Here is a 6,063-nt window from a genome sequence, read left to right on the forward strand (position 1 = left end):
CATACAGAAATAATATTTAAACTTTTTTTTGAGAAATAGCAGTATAATTAAGAAAACACGAAAAAAATAACATCATCAACAAAACCACAATATTTACCAAATTTTATGTATTAATTACTCTGAAAAGTTCATATCAAATATTATTGTGGAAAATGAATTTTACCAACATAATTGCATAATTCCAAGTAAAACTAATATTCTTGAAATGTACTTCATCGTTTCTTATAAATTCTTAAATACAGTAAAACCTGGCGACTTAAATCGAATTCATGTTTTATTAGTGCGCAAAATTACACAAAATTGATTTAAGGTGAATTTATAAATGAATTGTGTAAATTTTCCTTCCGAAGGCTGCTTTGTTTGTGGGCTACGATCAAATGAGGACTATTATTGAAAAATACGGCAGTTTTTGGTGAGCTCAATAACCACATTCGATAGATTTGTAATAATGGACCTATTTTAAACATTTTAAATAGATCATTAGAAAAATATATAAATCTATATGTTGCTTACAGCCGTATAAACGAAATAACTTGGCATAATCGTGGAAAATAATATATCATCCAAAAATAAACATTACTTAAAATTTTTTACATTTAAAGTTATAATATTAAAACCCTACTGTAATTCTAGATATACAGCAATTATTGTTCACCTGACCGCCATACAAATGAGCAGGAGAGACTAGTATAAAACGTAACGTTTGAAAACGTAAACAATAACAATCAGGGATGGCAATATTAGTACTATGGTACTTTTTTTGAAACTATTTGATATTTACAACTACCGTGATACTCGCGAGTCTTATTCGATACTTTCAGGGCATAGGCCGATTATCGTTTAACCTTTAAACTTTCATTGTAGTGTTTCGAAACGATAGAAATTAAGGAAATGAGAGTCATAGTTTCTTAAAAAAGGGAAATTTGGTTTGTTAATGACCTAAAACTTCCAAACTCATATGTTTGGAATATTTGTTTTTAAAATTAACAAAATTTATTAAAATTAGCGGTTTTGAGCATTAATACGCAGTGTGATTTTGCTTTATTTTGTACCACAGCCGTTTTCAGGGAATTCATACATTTTAATTATTTTAATTGTAATTAGAAAAATAATTATCTATGTATTTTTCGAAATATTTTTATATTTCAAAAACTTTTAGAACAATTTACTTCATTATAAAAATGACAAAGACATAAATTTTAAATGTTACATATTTAAAATCATCAAAATTAGTTGCACTGTATTTTATCATTACTAAGAATGAGTCTAGTAATTATTTACAAATAACATGTAATGTATGTCATTACCTGTTTTTAAGCCGTAATATTTTGTAAATTTTTTATCAGAATGCACCCAAATTAAGATATGTAGCTTATCCAACCAAAAATTCTGAATAATCGGGGCAACGACACGCCCATCTTTCATATATCCATCATATAAAACGTGTTAAAACGCCTTTTTATGTAGATTTTTGAGAAGTGATCGTAAGACTATGAAATTTTGTACATAAGTGTCTGATAGTCTAACTAAGAAACATTTTATATTAAAAAATCGGTGCAAGGACACGCCCACCTCCTATATAACTTAAAAAAAAACTTCAAATACTGGTAGATTTAAATTTCTAATAGTTGCAACAAATTTGACTGAAATATGTTTAATTTATTTCACTTTAAATTATAAAAAAATGCCAAAACATGCCAAAAATAGGTAATGACTTGTACTTACTCATCAACATACTTTTCAATAACAACTACTTATCGTCATCATTACATAGAAGTACTGTAGTAATGACTGATTAGGAAGTGCTTTATTTCGGATCATTTTGTTTAGACATTTTATTTTATTGTTTAAACAATACATTTATGAAAAATCTTGTATGAAATAGATTCAAATGTATCATTATTTCAAACATCATTATCCAAATTTTGTAATTCATTAAAATATTGCGTTAATAATGATAATAACAATATATCTATATTTTTTTAAAATTCAATAACAAAATAATGCAAACTTTGTTAAAAAATTTTAAAATTAGTAAAAAACGATAATTAAAAACAAGTAAGAGTGCTATATTCGGCTGTGCCGAATCTTATATACCCTTCACCATAGTGTATTTTAAACATAATTGATCTTACAGTCTAGTTAATAAAAACATTAAAAAAATTTGAGTCGATTTAAGCCGAATGTTTCGGCGGCGGCTCAAGCAACTAAATATAGTTTGGCGGCGGCTAAGCTCCGAGTCGAAGCCGGTCGACTTCTACCTCTGATTCATTGCTGGTAAACATAGACGAGACGTAGATTTTGTTTTTGTTTATCGTAAAAAAAAATTGTTTTAAAAAGCACTTGGAAAAAATTTGTGTTAGTTTTAAATTTCAAACTTACATTATTCGCATAAAAATTATTGTACAATAACTCACAATCTACTCTCATATAATTGAAAACGTTTTAAATACTTTTTTCTATTCATCAAAAAATACATTTGCAAAACAAAAGGGAAAATTATTTTATTTTAACAAAAAATGCAAATCATATTTTTTTGCTGTGTATACTTTGTATGTTTGAATTCCAAACATACAAAAAAATACACAGCTGAATAAAACCAAATACATCTACACACACACGTGTACATCTTTTTCTATGTACAGTTGTTTTGTTGCTTTTTTTAACAATTTTTTGATGAAATTTTCAGAGGTTGTCTCGGATTTTTGCTCATATCTCCGTTATTTACCGACCGATTTTGCTGATTTTAAATAGCGATCTTCTCGAAAGCATGTCTAATAGAATTATTGAAGAATCAGACATCGCCGATATCTGGGGTCCTCTAAAAACTGATTTCAACAGACAGACAGACGGACAGACAGACGGACATGGCTTAATCGACTCCGCTATCTATAAGGATCAAGAATATATATACTTTATAGGGTCGGAAAATTATATTATAGAAATTACAAACGGAATGACAAACTTATATATACCCTTCTCACGAAAGTGAAGGGTATAAAAATCAAAAAATATAAATTAAACATTTAAAAATAATGTTTCTGAATTCTTCTCAATTCTAGGAGATTATATTAAAGATTTGTTTTTAAAATATTATATTATTAAGCAAACTTTTAATTTTAATTTATTTTCTTTTATATTTAAAAGCCATTTTTATGGTTTATTGACTTTGACATAAAAAAAAAATTTACGTGTTTTTTTTAATTTCGTTTTTTATTTAATTTAAAAAAGAGTTGAATGTACAATATTATATTTGATATTTTCAACACATATGTAAATACATCTTTAAAGTGTATGTACCACATATGTATATACATTAGGGTCATAACTTTTTTGAGGAGGCGAAATACCACAGCACTAGCTTTTAGCCAATACTGTCCTCATAATAAAAAGCTATTTAAGTTAATTTGGTAACAGAACTTTTTTCACTATCGCGAAAAAATAATATATTTTTGTCCTTAACATCTCTTCGGATACAACAAGGTCTTGGTATTTTTAATATTTGCAAAAATTGCTAATAAAAATAACCCTAATGTACGTACATACGTATTCATATGCAGGTTCATCAGACCAAAGATTTGATTAGATCTTTACAACATAACGCTCATTTGCAAACAGACAGACATAAATCAAAAAATATACTCAATTACAAAATTATTTATATTATTTTCTACATATTTTTTTAAATTAAATTTTTTGAATTATTAAAAGATCTAATATTTTATTACAACGTTTCAACTAAAACTAATGTTTTCAAAAATATTTCATATATAAAATATTTCAATTTTTCTTGAAAGTATATTTTTGGAGTTATGCCCGTCTAGTATTAAATCAATGAATTAAAAAATCTAAACGCTTTTAAATTACAGCTGATGTTTTATATTTATGCAACATGCAATTTTAGCATCACCCTCTCAATAAATGTAGCAAACAAAACAACTTGTTGCAATTACTGATGCTGTTCAAAAAGTACACGCAGATTTTTTTTAATGAAAACCAAACTTTATAGAAAAAGAAAGAGGCAAACGCAAGAAAGAAAGAAAAAAACTTGCACTTATATTCATTGGTTAAAATGAAAACGATATGTTTAACTATTTTTTAGTTTTGTTTTCCAACTTATTATTGTGCGGTGTAATTAATATCTCAGAAGTAACCCTCTTTGAAAAGAAAATTAAATCTAATATCATTCACTATGGTTTGTATTGAGTAAAATGAGAAGAAGAAAAATCATACAAAATCTCAATATTGGAGGCTGGGAATCTGTTCACTCTATCTATATTATTTACTTGACGCACTTAAAAAAAATAATTAAAAAACTTTTAACTACTCTTTTTTTGTGACATTTTTTTTAAGATTTCCATTTCTTTTTTAAAACTGATAAATTGAAATAAATCAAATTATTTTGAATCATTGGTTTTCAGCTTTATTTGATATTAATACCAACATTTTTATATAAATTTGGACTTCCATCTTTTGAAATCGTATCTCCTTTAATTGCTGATTAAGATGTGATGTGAAAAAATGACTGTTGCACGATGTTATTTAAAATATGGGAGTTATGACCGATTATGGGCTGATTCTTAAATATTCCTGTCAAATTTCATAAATGATTTATATTAATTTTTGTGTTTTTTTCTGTCATTCTGGTATTTTAAAAACAGTTATAAGCGTTAGAGTATATTTTTCTAATGTACTTTATATGGGAGCTATGGACAAATATGTAGAATTCCAAAGCATTACTGATATGTTTATATGGGGGCTATAATCAAATAAAGTCCAATGTCTTGCCATTCTTAAACCCTCCACCATCATCAATGGTGATAGAGGGTATATATAAGTTTGTCATTCCGTGTGTAACACCAAGAAATATTCATCTAAGACTCAACAAAGTATATTCTGGGTCCTTATCAAATTCTGAGTCGATTTAGCTTTTGTCTGTCTGTCTGCCTAAATCACGCTCACGTTTAAACTAAGTAAATGAAGTCATCCAAATTCATCGAAAATAATTACTATTATCCTAAGCAGTTTGGTATTGAAAATGAGCAAAATCGGTTTACACCGGGAAAAGTTATGAATCAAAACCTTCCATACAAAAGTACATATTTCCGGAAAAGAGAAATGAAAATCGATATCATCATAAAATTTTACAAATTAAAATGCTTTGTCAATAGAATTAATTCAGAGAAAAAATTTTCTGAATCGGTGAAAAATTGGACCGAACTCCCATACAAGGTCCCATCCCGAAAATCATTTAAACGCATATAATTCATTACCAATTTGAGATATTTATATAAAAATTGGTACAAATATTGTTCTTACATACAGAAATATTACTGTACAATTTTTTTCCGAACAGTTCATTGTTGGTCATAGCTCCCATACAAGGTTCTTTTACGAAAATCTCTTAAATGCAGATTACTCATTACCAAATAAAGCTATTGATACAAAATTTATCGCAAATATTAGTTTTGTATACAAAAATTATATTTCAAGATTTTTTAAAGATCAGTTCATAACATGGGTGTGGTCGGTCCCATACAAGGTTCTTTTGAGAAAATCACTTAAACACACATTACTTGTTACTAAATTACGGTACAAAATTTGACTGAAATATGGCTTTTATGTACAGAAATTTAGCTTAAAGATTTTTTTACCGTCGGTCTATAATTGGTCATAATTTCCATACTGGGTCCAGCCCCTAAAAACGCTCTAACAGTATTTAACTAGTTGCATTATCAAATTGTGCAGAAGAAAATTTTATAGATATATGTGTTTTGAAATTCCTTAAATTACTAAATATCGCTAAGCAATAAGTTTCAGTGCAAACTTTTGGTAACTCATCCCATGGTGTCTAGCATTCAAACTATAAAATGCAATAGAAAGATATGTATGCATTTTCTAAAAGTACATACTTGTATTTAATCATAATAATGCAACAACAAAAGTATATTTATTTATAAGAAAAAAATTATAAATTGTAGCATTCTTCTATATACCCACTATTTGCGTTTATCTTACGCTTTTAGTTTTTTTTAATAGTTGGTGCCACAAAGACAATAAAAC

The sequence above is a fragment of the Lucilia cuprina genome, chromosome 4 (assembly GCF_022045245.1).
Source record: "Lucilia cuprina isolate Lc7/37 chromosome 4, ASM2204524v1, whole genome shotgun sequence".
NCBI classification, from domain to species: Eukaryota; Metazoa; Arthropoda; class Insecta; order Diptera; family Calliphoridae; genus Lucilia; species Lucilia cuprina.